Here is a 15,186-nt window from a genome sequence, read left to right as displayed (position 1 = left end):
TGAGTTTGTCATCCACCCATATACCCAGGTCTTTTTCATTGACGGTTTTGCCCAGAGTTTTAGAATTAAGCACATAGTTATACATCTTATTACTTCTACCCAAGTGCATGACCTTAACTTTATCCCCATTAAAGCTCATTTGCCATTTATCAGCCCAAGCTTCTAGTTTACATAAATCATCCTGTAATATAAAATTGTCCTCCCCTGTATTGATTACCCTGCAGAGTTTAGTGTCATCTGCAAATATTGAAATTCTACTCTGAATGCCCCCTACAAGGTCATTAATAAATATGTTAAAAAGAGGGCCCAATACTGACCCCTGTGGTACCCCACTGCTAACCGCAACCCAGTCCGAGTGTGCTCCATTAATAACCACCCTTTGTTTCCTATCCCTGAGCCAGCTCTCAACCCACTTACACATATTTTCCCCTATCCCCATTACTCTCATTTTATGTAACAACCTTTTGTGTGGCACCGTATCAAAAGCTTTGGAAAAGTCCATATACACTACGTCCACTGGGTTCCCTTGGTCCAGTCCGGAACTTACCTCTTCATAGAAGCTGATCAAATTAGTCTGACATGAACGGTCCCTAGTAAACCCGTGCTGATACTGGGTCATAAGGTTATTCCTCTTCAGATACTCCAGTATAGTATCCCTTAGAATGCCCTCCAGGATTTTACCCACAGTAGAGGTTAAGCTTACTGGCCTATAATTACCGAGTTCAGTTTTTGCCCCTTTTTTGAATATTGGCACCACATTTGCTATACGCCAGTCCTGTGGTACAGACCCTGTTATTATGGAGTCTTTAAAGATTAAAAATAATGGTCTATCAATGACTGTACTTAGTTCCTGCAGTACTCGGGGGTGTATCCCATCTGGGCCCGGAGATTTGTCAATTTTAGTTATTTTTAGACGCCGCTGTACTTCCTGCTGGGTTAAGCAAGTGATATTTAATGGATAATTTTTATCACTAGTCATTTTGTCTGCCATGGGATTTTCTCTTGTAAATACTGATGAAAAAAAGTCATTTAGCATATTGGCTTTTTCCTCCTCCTCATCCACCATTTCCCCCAGATGACTCTCTCTGGTTTGAAGAACTCCTGTAGAGAGTTCTCTATTAGTTGAGAGTTCGATTTGTCGGTTAGGAGGTGGTCATTGAGGCGCCATTGTGAAGGAGGCCTAACTGCCAACGGGTCTATCAGGGAAACAACCTGGTCTGATCACGCGCAAGTATCTATGTTGCCTATATCCGCAGAGGAACAATGGGAAGGGCCACATCATCCACCAAAACATAATCAATTCTACTGTAGGAACCATGTCTAGGTGACCAAAACGTGTAATCTCGTTCATTGCAATGAAAATATCTCCAGATATTGTGGAGATTGTAGGAATTAATAAGCTGAGCTGCTTCACCCCTGGACAGAGAAGAGGTTGAGCAGTCCAAATTTTTAGACACTGGGATGTTGAAATGTCCTGCAACCAGTTTATAGCCATGTTGAAAGTTGCCTAGCGTCTGGAAGAAACTATTCAAAAACTTAATTTGGCCAAAATTCGGGGCATAAATGGAGGCAATGGTGTAGGGGGTATTATTCATTATAGTACTATGATTAATCAATCTACCCATGGGATCCGCTACAGAACTGATCAATTGGAAAGAATTAGCTTTACTAAAGAAAATGGCAACCCCAGCCTTTTTAGTTTTGCCGTTCGCAAAAAATTGATGAGGGTATAGGCCCGAGTACATTCTTACGTTATCATGTTCTAACAGATGTTTCCTGTATACATATAATATAATGATGGGCTTTAGAGAGTTGACGCCATACAAGCGATCTTTTACCAGGAGAATTGAGGCCATTAACATTAACAGAATATAATGAAATACTCATAATGAGTGATAATAGAGCTGTAAATAGGGTCATGCACTCTGAAAATCTGTAACATCTTGTAACGGGAGTGTGGACTACCAAAAAGTACGAACAAATAGTGTGGTGGGGGGAAATGAGGGAAAAAGGGGAGGGAGAACAGGACAAACATCAGAAAAACATTAATACAAAAGTCCATTCAGGCAATTCCTGAATCCAAAGGTGATAAAAACAAACAGTTCACCTGTGGGGCAATAAGCTGAGGGAGGTCCCAAGCAAGGGAACCAGACTCAGCAGAAAAACACTGCAGAAAAAAAAACTGGAAAATTAAAATAGAACTATGCGGGGAAAAAAGGAAAATCCAGGCAGGAACCAGTGTTGTATGTAACGTCAGGCAACCTTCCAATCCGGGAGAATGTGGCGTCTTCCGGTTTTAGTGCCTCCAGACCTAGGGGAATCTGAGGGTGAAGGGGAGCCAGGAGCTTTCAGGCTACATTGGTTTAGGGTCTTTGCTGCTTGTGAGGGGGTCATGCATGTAGTAATCGATCCGTCCTTGCGAATGCAGAGCTTGGTGGGAAATCCCCAGTGATATAGAATACCTTTTTCTCTCAGGATTGTGGTATAAGGCAGAAAAGCTCTACGCAGGGCTAGAATTCCTGGGGATAGGTCAGGAAGCGTTCAGGTAACGCCGGTTTGCTTCTCACAACTTGCAGAAATTCTTCTTTCATAACAAAGAAATGTATGCGTGCCAATACGTCTCTAGGAACAGAGGGGTCCAGCCCTGATGGCTTTGGGATCCGGTGGATATGGTCAATTATGATGCCCTCCTTAACAGCATGTGGGAGGACTGCAAGAATAAAGTCTTGTAAAGAGGATTTCAGGTCCTCTGAGCCAACCGCCTCCTCAATGTCTCTGAGCTTTATTTTGTTCCTTCTGGATCTGTCCTCCAGGTCCAGGGTCTTAAAGTGGGTCTTAGTGGCTAGCAAGTGTAAATTCTCATGAGCATCCCATAGGTTGTTATGTGAGGCTACCAATTCAGACATTTTGTGTTCAAGATGATCTGTGCGGCTCCCCAGTTCCTCCACCTCCCCTCTAAGCTCTGCCAACATGGAGCACATATCATCTTTCAGAGAGGTTCGGATTTCTCCCAGCATGTCTCTTAATAAGGACGCCATGACTGGGGCATTGGTGAGTTCAGCTGCAGCTGTGCTCGAGGAAGAGGATTGTGACCCGCTGCGCGGGAGGACCTGGGTGACAGCGGCGCCATCTTGAATTCCTGGGGCGGCTGAGGGGAGGCGCAAAGAAATCAACTATGTGCCTGGTGGTGTCCCGTGAACCGGATTTGGATTTCCCCATGTACTCACCAGCGGGTAAGGAGCTGGTGTGGGAAGATTCAGGGCTGAAGGTGCCGTGAGTGTGCTGCTGTGCGCCGATTAGTGGTTCCTGGGTATAGAGTTCCTGCTCTATGCAACCTTCTCCATCGGCAGTCAGGCCACGCCACCTGTTCACTTTTCCATGAAAATCTTACCAGAATGAAGACTCCTGAATGAATTATAGGCAGAAATGCAAATTAATTCTGGTAGGTAATATGTAAACTGCATAACTAAACTAGCTCAATGTTAATGTCCACATTTCATATGTCCACCCCCCCAGCATTTAGTCGAAACATGGATTCATCATCTATATAATTAAAACAAGTAATGAATATCTTAGTAAAAAATGTAACACATCACAAGCTCTAACAAACTAGACTAAAATATGAGGAGACCATGCTTCCCAATTAGATTATCTTTGTAAAGCTTTAACTTTTTTCAAATCTCATGACATTCTTATGATTATGGTATTTTTACTTTCAGATTCATCAGAAGATGAATATTTTTTTTTCTCATATTTTTCCTGACATTGATAGAAGAACCAGAGCACATTTCCAATAGTTGGAACAGACTGTATAGTAGCAGCTGGTTCATAGAAAATAAAACTAGAGTAGGAAAAATAAGTTGGTGCTATCTTTGTCTAGTATAATAGGTGTGGTAGTCCTATTCAAAAGAGAGGGGTTTCCGGTTTCTTTGTATGTCATTAAGGGGAGGAGAAAAGTTCATAAGAGGTATATAAAGAGAAGACCTCTTGGTAGTTGCAGAACTCTACTGCTGTTTGCTGGTCATCAATCATTTAGCAAAGAAAAGCAATGGATTTTCAGGCACAGAAAAACTCAGAAGAGGTAATGTTTTTTCATGGTCTTCCTTTCTAGAAGTATCATTCTAAACGCGGAAGGATAAGTAGAAGGGACTTTGCTACCCCGGTGCTTGCCGCATAGTCGTATCTTCAAGCCTAAACATGTCTGGGGGTAAGCGGTGCCTGGACTGCGGCTTTGGGGAGATTGTGGAGGATGCGCACTACTCCCAGGAGCAGCTCGTGTGCGCGGACTGTGGCTTCGTCCTGACCGAGGGGAAATTGACGACCACACACACCGAGGAGAGCTACATGCAAGCGGTGACATTTACAGAAAGCACTGGACAGAATGACTCAATCAGCCGAACTAAACTGCACGGTATTATTAGTGTCAGGAATCTTTGTAGGGTCCTCAGACTTCCGAACAGCTTTGCAGATACCGCCGTGTACTATTATGAAAGTGTCTTCTACCTCCCATTGTGCCACTTTGCCAGAAAATGCATGTAGGATACCTGCGGAGACACCATCACGTGTTTCTCAATGCAAGCAGTGAATAGCCAGGCCTTTCCCCGGGAAGGAACAACCACGGGAAGGGCAGCATCCAATAAAGGAAAACATCCAATACAGGAAAACCACCTATGCCAAGCATGGTATCCATCCACAGACAGCTGTCCGTGGATGGATACCATGCTTGTCATAGGTGGTTTTCCTGTATTGGATGTTTTCCTTTATTGGATGCTGCCCTTCCCGTGGTTGTTCCTTCCCGGGGAAAGGCCTGGCTATTCACTGCTTGCGTTGAGAAACACGTGATGGTGTCTCCGCAGCTATCCTACATGCATTTGCATATTTCCCATAAGGGATGGGGACAGTGTTCTGGATCACTGCGTTGAGAAACACGTGATGGTGTCTCCGCGGTGTTGGATGTTTTGGTCTCCCCGAGGCCAATCATCTGTGCCTTTACTTCGCCAGAAAAGAGACGGAGGCAATTATTGGGTGCTGCGTATACATAACCTGCAGGCAGCACTGCTGGCCTCACTGTTACCACCATTTCTTCCTTGGTTTACTCCTCCTATGAAGTCCTCACCAGCGTGTTCCTGGAACTGGTCCAAGCATTGAAGATGGATGTCCCATCCATGAGCCTTCAGGATCTGGCCAAAAGTCACTGCCAGAGTTTTCAGTTATTCCAAAATTGCTCGTCATCCCCAAAGAATTATGCAGAGAGCCAAGATATAGTATTGGAGCGGTCTTTTCAAATACTGGAGTTGACCAGTGAGACATGGCTAGTCACTTCACATCAACCTATTCCCATGATGACTGCAGCTGTCTATCTTTCTTGGCAGTCCATCAAACCCTTCCAATGCTGGTCATGCACTTTTTCTCAGTTTTGCAAGTTGTCAGATATCAAAAAGCCTCCTCCTGCAGTATTGCGATTGAAAGAACTTAAAGAAATCTGCCTAAAGCTGTCCGCACAGCTACCCTGGCTGAATACTCTCCACATAAATAAGAACAATGTGGTATATCACTTGGGTGACATTTTAAAACACAGGACTTATCTTTTCAGGAAAGCTCTGGAAGAAGTGGAAATGTCCACCACAAAGTCAGAAAAAAGCAAGTCTTCTGCTCTACAGCATCCAAGTGCAGCTTTCCTTCCGCCATGCATGACCAAGCAAAGGAAAAGATCACATGCCATTGCATTTCCCAATAAACTCCAAGATATTACTGGAGATGAGGATATTTCAGACGATGAGAGAGCAATATCTGAGGACGCCAGCTGAGATCGCTTGTTTTCAGCAGGCACAGGCTCAAGCAGCTTTGTTCTTCATCAGTGAATTAAAGACTTCAAATTGTATATATCATTTAATTACATTTGTGCAACTTAATTTTTTTTGCAATAAGTCCTTTAGCATTATGGAGACTGATAATGGCTTTTTTTTTTTTTAGTTATAGATGGAGTTTGTGCTAAAATATATTTCTAAAGGCTCTATTGACATGAAATTCTCACAACCCATCCTATCCACACAGGCAAAGAAATCAAATTATAGATGCTCATAAATTTAAATTTGAGTTGTGTCCTGAGCCAGCAGCTGTGACCGGCGGTAACAAATGTACCTCTTTCACAGAGGCGTTGGCTTATGTGAGTGCTACTCTCATCAGCCTAATAACAACATTAGCCTAAATAACAGCTTGCGTGCTGATGGGACAATTTATCCCACAACCCCAAACAGCTGTTCAGTACTTTTAACTCCCTCCTCTGCCCACCACTGCCCCCTCCGAGTTCCCTAATCGTTGCCGAGGACTTTGCCAGGCACTTCAAAAATAAGATAGACCAAACAAGGCAAGTCTTTGTTGTCAAACCACCACAACCCCTTAAGATACCAGACCAATGCCCAAACCCCATAACCTCCCTCTCCAAAATCACTGAAGGGGACCTTGCTCATCTTCTCTCCAAATCACACCTCACCACATGTGCACTTAACCCCTTCCCATCCCACCTCCTCCCCAAACTCACCACCACACTAATCCCATCCCCCATCTCTTCAACCTATCACTAACTTCTGGTACCTTCCCCACTGCTTTCAAACATGTCACAATCACACCTCTCCTCAAGAAGCCATCCCTTGACCCAAGCGCTATGTCCAGCTATCGCCCCATATCTTTGCTCCCATTTGTTTCCAAACTCCTTGAGCAGCACGTCCATGCTGAACTTTCCGCTCACATTGCATCTATTAGCATATTATTCTCAAGAACATTTTTTTCTTTTAGATGTGCATTACACTTTTCTGAACCATATGTATAGATTTTTTTTTAATAACTTTTGACCGAATCAAATACTCCTCACCAATTGCCCCAGGTGATTGCTTTCCACCATACTGCAATCTGCACTAGAATCATAGGTAAATGGATATAAGTGAGCAATAATGCTGGATTATCCCATCCATGGTTTTGTCTGATTTTAAGAATAAACAATTATCCTTTTATATTGCCGTTGACAAATTTATTTAAATTTTTAGTCTTGAAAAAGAAACCAATACACATCAGCGCTGTTACAGATTCCACCCCAAAAAAATTCTAAAACAAGTACTTTTATATTTTATTGTATTTAATAAGTAAAACATTAATGTATTTAAAAACCTACAATAAATTGGCTTTTGTCTAACTGAAGAAAATACTGGAGAAATATTTTATGGGAATATTTGAGAATTTTTCTTGTCAGTTCTTGACATCTCCATAAACATCATAGTGGACCGTTCTTCTCTGCCGCACATCTCCTCATTTTGTTTCAGAAGTCTAAATTTGTTGGATCTGCAGGAAGAACATTAAAGGGAACCTGTCACCTGAATTTGGCGGGACCGGTTTTTGGTCATATGGGCGGGGTTTTTTGCGTGTTTGATTCACACTTTCCTTACCCGCTGGCTGCATGCTGGCCGCAATATTGGATTGAAGTTCATTCTCTGTCCTCTGGAGTACACGCCTGCACAAGGCAATCTTGCCTTGCGCATGCGCAGAATGCTTTGCCCAACTGCAGGCAAAGCCGAAAAGCATTAGTGCGCATGCGCCGGCGCACTATGTCCCGGAACACAGCAAAATACTTCCGGGACATAGTGCGCCGGAGCATGCTCACTAATGCTTTTCGGCTTTGCCCGCAGTTGGGCAAAGCATACTGCGCGTGCGCAAGGCAAGATTGCCTTGCGCAGGCGTGTACTCCAGAGGACAGAGAATGAACTTCAATCCAATATTGCGGCCAGCATGCAGCCAGCGGGTAAGGAAAGGGTGAATAAAACACCCGAAAACCCCGCCCATATGACAGAAAACCAGTCCCGCCAAATTCAGGTGACAGGTTCCCTTTAATCATTGTTTATATTGAAAAGGAAGCAATAACAAACATTTTAAAATGCTGTAGCTAAAGTTTAGAACTTTTCTTTATTGCTTCCTTTTGCAGAAGGTCAGTTGCACAAATCCAATGACCCTGTGTGTATTCATGCACTTGCGAAGTTCTCGTGTGAATATGGAGGGAAAAAAAGCCATAAGGATAAGAATCGCATATGTACAGGTGTGAAGCAATGTGACTGGGAAGCATGGTCTCTTATGCATATCCGTTTAACTTATTAAAGCTTTAAAAGCATATTCCCCTCTCAAGATCACATTCAAATATGTAGTTTGTGTAATAATTACAAATAACGCCAACTAGAAACGTAGGATAGTTCTTTAGATTCACTGTCGCTTACCCCATGTGCAGGACATTGTATGCTCTTAGGTTTCCATGCTTATGATAACTAGCATGATAATTGGCCGAAACAAGATATCTAGGCTACTGCAATCCCTACTTTTAGTCTGGAAATCTAGTATAGTTCTTCTGCTTTCTGTTGCTGATAAGCTGTTTTTGCTGATATTATTATTGGGATAATTTAAACAAAATCCTTAAAAGAGAAAACATGTCAGACCCTATACTGAGTGGTGAAGAGGGCCAAGGTGCCATTGGACACTCATACATATCCGAAACACCAAAAAAAGAGTGGAATGAAGTCCCAGACAAAAAGTTTTATTTAGACAAACTTAAATCATAAAAATGTACAAAATGACAAAGACAGCACAGAACAAAGGAGTAAAGTGAAGAGACCCACTTTAATGAAGTGGTTATTAGTAAGTTGAATTGCTATATTATCTCAAAGTTAACAATTAGAAGGATCGCTAATAAGCAGGCCAAGATTTTCTACCATGATTACTCTAGTCAATTTTTATTTCTGCCTTGAATTCATTCAGCAGTCTTCATTGATATAGATTTACAGGGGAAAATGGTCAAAATTTAGTAACTTTGCTCTATAAAGTTTTCTCTCCACAATTACAATACATTTTTTTTCCTATAAGTTGCCTTTACAAAACAAATACCTTTTCATAGATGACAAATAATGGGTTTTGGATGAAAAACAATAGTGTTAGGTGTATCACAACCTCATTTAAGTCTGTTGTAATAGCTTTAATCTTGATTCCAGGTCTTGAAGCTGCTATTATTTAATTATTATTATTATTATTATTATTATTATTATTATTATTTTACCTTGTTTTAATTAAATCATGAGCCAATGAACATTCCTTTACCTCAGTGCAGAAGCGCTATTGTCTGTTTATTCACTAATATTAAAGCTTCATCAAAAAGCGGTGCAAACTGTTTCAGCCAAGAGGCTATCACTCTTAGGATGTTCCAATGTACAAAGGCAGAAGAAAATAGACTATTTATCAAACAAGCAGCGTATTGTAGGGCCTCAACACTGTCTGTTGAACCCTGTAAACAGAAGATCTTCGTTGAGTCAGAGCGGAGCTTGACAGTTCTTAGACAGGAACCCAAATGGATTTTTAACTTGAAGTTCCAGAGTAATGTCTCCACCTCTGATGTCTGATTGGACAGACTCCAAACCCATGAGTCTTGTTCCTCTGCATTGTGAGTTATGTACAGTCAAAAAGTGAGGCCACAGATGACAATGTTTTGCGCTTTAACAAATCCTTTTTTGCTGTTGATATATTTGAAAAATGCTGTTGTATCCTCCTCAGCAGCTAATGTGTCATTTGGCCAACATACGTCTTTGGACAAGGACAGATTAGGGCAGGAATCAAATTGCAAGACATGCAATTAAAATAGGTTCTTATAGCCATCTGAAATGGAAAAGAGGGTGAAATAAGAGCCTCATTACCAGTGATAAACGGACAGATATTAGTTACCGCAAGGGAATGTGCCAACCAATCGTGTTCCTCTGTTCAACCGTGTTACCGGACGTTTAAAATGGCTGTGACTTAAACAGTCTTTCAAATTCTAGGGCCTTCTGGCTACCAGACTTGGCCGTACAGAGATGTGTGGCTTAAGTTTAGGCTCACTACGAAGGATTCCCCAATACTTAGTAAGTATCCCCTGGACTTCCTACCACTGGTTATTATAAGTGATGATGTCTCCCAAAGGTTTTTGAGGCCCCCTCAAACGGGGTTGTAATAGACTTTCCCTATCAACATCTCTAGCCGTTGTATAGGCTTGTGTAATTACCTTTTTGGGGTAGCCTCTGTTCTTAAATCGATGAGTTAAATCCTGAGAATGTGCCATCCTGGGTGCTGCAATTTCTTTTTATGCAGTAAAACTGTCCTTTAGGAATATCTCTTCTTAAATGCTGCGGATGGAAATTTGAAAAGTGTAAGAGGCTGTTAGTGGCCATGGGTTTACGATATAAGGTGGTATGGATGCAAGAATCCTTGGGGTAGAGCTTGAGGTCCAGAAACTCCACTTCCTTTTGTGAGACATGTGATGTCAACCGTATATTCCATGGGTTCTGATTTAGAGTCTCAACAAACTGATATTCTTCCAGGGTGCCTGTCCAGAGAAACAAGATGTCATCTATATAGCGATACCAATTGATAACATGCATGGAAAACACCTCTAGACAGTACACCCTGGTGGCCTCCCACCACCTCAAAAATAAATTTGCTTATGAGGGTGCACATCGTGCGTCCATCGTGGTACCCATGGCCTGCCTATAAAAGACACGATCGAAGACAAAATAATTTTTGTCAAGTATGAAAGAGAGCAAATCAAGTAGAAGGGAATCATGTTGTCTGTCACCTCTCATGTTCTGGTCCAAAAAGGAGGAGACGGCCTAAATCCCAAAGTCATGTCTTATACAAGTATATAGGGACTCAATGTCCAGTGTGATGAGCCAGACATCAGACGGAACACTCAGGTCGTGTAGTTGTTGAATCAAAAAGGTGGAGTCCCTCACAAAAGATTTTAAGGAGGAGACTAGAGGCTGCAAAAAGAAATCAATGTAAGTACATGGATGCTCCAAGAGGCCCCCTATCCCAGACACTATAGGTCTACCTGGGGGTGTCTGTACGGATTTATGGACCTTCGGGAGCATATAAAAGGTCAGTACCCTTGGGTGATGACTGGTCATAAAATCCTTTTCTCTTTTGTTTATGATGATACAGGTGAACGCAGAGTCTAAAAGACGGTCCAATTTCGCCTTGAACACTCTGGAGGGGTCTGATGGTAGGACCTGATAGCAATCAGAATTTGACAATTGGCGTCTTGCTTCATTTAAATACAATTCAATAGGCCAAATAACCAAGTTGCCGCCTTTGTCAGCCTCACAGATAACAAAATCACGATTTGAACCAAGTTTCACAATGGCTTTTTGTTCAACCTTGCTCAGATTTCTCCCCCTGTTTGGATCTAATTTTAAACTTTTTACCTCATCACATACTGCATTGAAAATGGTTTGTACTGCTGGAAATAAAGACAGAGAAGGTGTAGCCTGTGATGGTAACCTACCAGGGAATTTCTTTCTTACATGTCCACTTTCATTTTCCTCCAATAAATCCAAAAGGTCTCTAAAAACTTGTCGCTCCCCTACGGGTAGATCATCTATAATAGACGGCTGATGGAACATTAGCTTGAATGTTAGCTGTCTACAAAAGAGATAAATATCCTTAATTACAGTAAACTTGTCCAAAGCATTGGTTGGACAGAAAGAAAGACCTCTCTCTAACACTGAGGTCTCCACATCAGAGAGAGCATAAGAAGAAAGGTTAATGATAGATAGCTTACCAGATTCCAAAGAGCCAACCGATGCGGTCATATGCCTCATCGTTTCCTGTTCTGTCGTGTCTCTCGCCTGTATTTGGGGTACCAAACCCTGTAGTTTCGATTGCGTTTCTTTTGGACCATGTCTCTTCCTTCGGCACCTTCTATTGTGCCTTCGACCTCGCTTTGTTCAAACGATAAAAAATCACTTGTGAGTTCATGAAGGGTTGCTACATTTTTGTCCATTGTCACATTTGGGCCAGTCACTCTTTTGTTGCCCTTATGTACCCATCTATACGCTCGTCCGTTCTTTAAGTCCATTTGGTCCCTTTTACATTTTTGTTTTTTCCCCCCTATGATCTCTCATTCAAATGTTTCAACAATAGTTTTGAGCTGGCTCTGGAATGGTTCTACCAGAATCTTTTTATCAAATCTCTCTAGTTTGGCTTCAATGGCTTTAATTTTCTCTTAAATTATAGACAAAATGTCACGATCATGCTCAATGAGGTTGACCTACAGTGAAAAACTTAGAAAATATCGACCTTTGTTGCCCTCCTGCAACAAGGTTTGACTCTGTTGCTGACCGGCAACAAAAATCGGCCATCTTGTTTCCGACCGGCAACAAACCCCATTAAAATTCAAAAATCAGCTGAAAGTGAATTTGGGAGAGTCACCATCTCTCTATAGTAGTATAGGGACTGATGGGGGCAAATTTTGTTATTTGGCGCTACAGGACGCTTACGCTCGCGGTAAAAATAGCAAATTTTTATTCTGGGTCCGGGAAAGTTTCTGTTCGAAAGCTCACATTCTGCGGCCTGAAATATTACTCCTGAGAGGATCTACACCAAAAAAACGTAAAAAAGTAGTTTCGTTAGAGCTGGCTATCGCGCTTTTTTACGCTGGTTTTTTGGACATTTAGCCAGCTCTCCTCTTTCAAATTTTATGAATGTGTAATATCTGGAAATTCCACCGGGTGACACTGTTACTTAACACTTTTTTTTTTTAACCCCTTCACCCCCAAGGGTGGTTTGCACGTTATGGACCGGGCCAATTTTTACAATTCTGACCACTGTCCATTTATGAGGTTATAACTCTGGAACTCTTCAACGGATCCCGGTGATTCTGACACTGTTTTCTCGTGACATATTGTACTTCATGATAGTGGTAATTTCTTTGATATTACCTGCATTTATTTGTGAAAAAAAGGGAAATTTGGCAAAAATTTAGAAAATTTCGCAATTTTCCAACTTTGAATTTTTATGCAATTAAATCACAGTGATATGTCACACAAAATACTTAATAAATAACATTTCCCACATGTCTACTTTACATCAGCACAATTTTGGAACCAAAATTTTTTTTTGTTAGGGAGTTATAAGGGTTAAAATTTGACCAGCAATTTTTCATTTTCACAACACCATTTTTTTTAGGGACCACATCTCATTTGAAGTCATTTTGAGGGGTCTATATGATAGAAAATAACCAAGTGTGACACCATTCTAAAAACTGCACCCCTCAAGTTGCTCAAAACCACATTCAAGAAGTTTATTAACCCTTCAGGTGTTTCACAGGAATTTTTGGAATGTTTAAATAAAAATGAACATGTAAATTTTGTGTGAAAAAAAGTTAATTCAGCTCCAATTTGTTTTATTTTACCAAGGGTAACAGGAGAAAATGGACCACAAAAGATGTTGTACAATTTGTCCTGAGTACGCCGATACCCCATATGTGGGGGTAAACCACTGTTTGGGCGCATGACAGAGCTCGGAAGCGAAGGAGCGCCATTTTACTTTTCAATGCAAAATTGACTGGAATTGAGATGGGACGCCATGTTACGTTTGGAGAGCCCCTGATATGCCTAAACATTGAAACCCCCCACAAGTGACACCATTTTGGAAAGTAGACCCCCTAAGGAGCTTATCTAGAGGTGTGGTGAGCACTTTAACCCACCAAGTGCTTCACAGAAGTTTATAATGCAGAGCCATAAAAATAAAACAAACATTTTTTTCCCACAAAAATTATTTTTTAGCCCCCAGTTTTGTATTTTCCCGAGGGTAACAGGACAAATTGGACAACAACTTTTGGGGTCCAATTTCTCCTGAGTACGCTGATACCCCATATGTGGGGGGAACCACTGTTTGGGCGCATGGGAGGGCTCGGAGGGGAAGGAGCGCCATTTGGAATGCAGACTTAGATGGAATGGTCTGCAGGCGTCACATTGTGTTTGCAGAGGCCCTAATGTACCTAAACAGTAGAAACCCCCCACAAGTGACACAATTTTGGAAAGTAGACCCCCTAAGGAACTCATCTAGATGTGTTGTGAGAGCTTTGAACCCCCAATTGTTTCACTACAGTTTATAACGCAGAGCCATGCAAATAAAAAATATTTTTTTTCCACAAAAATTATTTTTTAGCCCCCAGTTTTGTATTTTCCCGAGGGTAACAGGAGAAATTGGACCCCAAAAGTTGTTGTCCAATTTGTCCTGAGTACGCTGATACCCCATATGTGGGAGGAACCACTGTTTGGGCGTATGGGAGGGCTTGGAAGGGATGGAGCGCCATTTTGAATGTAGACTTAGATGGAATGGTCTGCAGGCGTCACATTGCGTTTGCAGAGCCCTAATGTACCTAAACAGTAAAAAAAAAACACAAGTGACACCATTTTGGAAAGTAGACCCCCTAAGCAACTCATCTAGAGTTGTGTTGTGAGAGTTTTGAACCCTCAAGTGTTTCACTACAGTTTATAACGCATAGCCGTGAAAATAAAAAAAATAAAAAAATTCCCCCCAAAATTATTTTTTAGCCCCCAGTTTTGTATTTTCCCAAGGGTAACAGGAGAAATTGGACCCCAAAAGTTGTTCTCCAATGTGTTCCGAGTACGCTGATACCCCATATGTTGGGGTAAACCCCTGTTTGGGTGCACGGGAGAGCTCGGAAGGGAAGGAGCACTGTTTTACTTTTTCAACGCAAAATTGGCTGAAATTGAAATCGGACGCCATGTCGCATTTGGAGAGCCCCTGATGTGCCTAAACAGTGGAAACCCCCCAATTATAACTGAAACCCTAATCCAAACACACCCCTAACCCTAATCCCAATGGTAACCCTAACCACACCTCTAACCCAGACACACCCCTAACCCTAATCCCAACCCTATTCCCAACCGTAGATGTAATCCAAACCCTAACTTTAGCCCCAACCCTAACTTTAGCCCCAACCCTAACTGTAGCCTTAACCCTAGCCCCAGCCCTAGCCCTAATGGTAAAATGGAAATAAATACATTTTTAAATTTTTTTTTATTTTTCCCTAACTAAGGGGGTGATGAAGGGGGGGTTTGATTTACTTTTATAGTGGGTTTTTTAGCTGATTTTTATGATTGGCAGCTGTCACACACTGAAAGAAGCTTTTTATTGCAAAAAATATTTTTTGCGTTACCACATTTTGAGAGCTATAATTTTTCCACATTTGAGTCCAAAGTCATGTGAGGTCTTGTTTTTTGCAGAACGAGTTGACGTTTTTATTGGTAACATGTTCGGGCACGGGAGATTTTTTGATCGCTTTTTATTCCGATTTTTGTGAGGCAGAATGACCAAAAA

The 15,186-nt window shown here is 41.7% G+C and overlaps 1 pseudogene; it reads left to right on the top strand.

Moving 5' to 3' along the window:
• Positions 1-4,197: 4,197 nt before the first annotated feature.
• LOC143786294 (transcription factor IIIB 50 kDa subunit pseudogene) lies at positions 4,198-5,973 on the top strand (annotated as a pseudogene).
• Positions 5,974-15,186: the final 9,213 nt, after the last annotated feature.

The sequence above is a fragment of the Ranitomeya variabilis genome, chromosome 7, assembly GCF_051348905.1.
Source record: "Ranitomeya variabilis isolate aRanVar5 chromosome 7, aRanVar5.hap1, whole genome shotgun sequence".
In the NCBI taxonomy this organism is placed as follows: Eukaryota; Metazoa; Chordata; class Amphibia; order Anura; family Dendrobatidae; genus Ranitomeya; species Ranitomeya variabilis.
The sequence above is the reverse complement of the archived record's forward strand: the minus strand, read 5'-3'. Positions and strand labels throughout refer to the sequence as shown.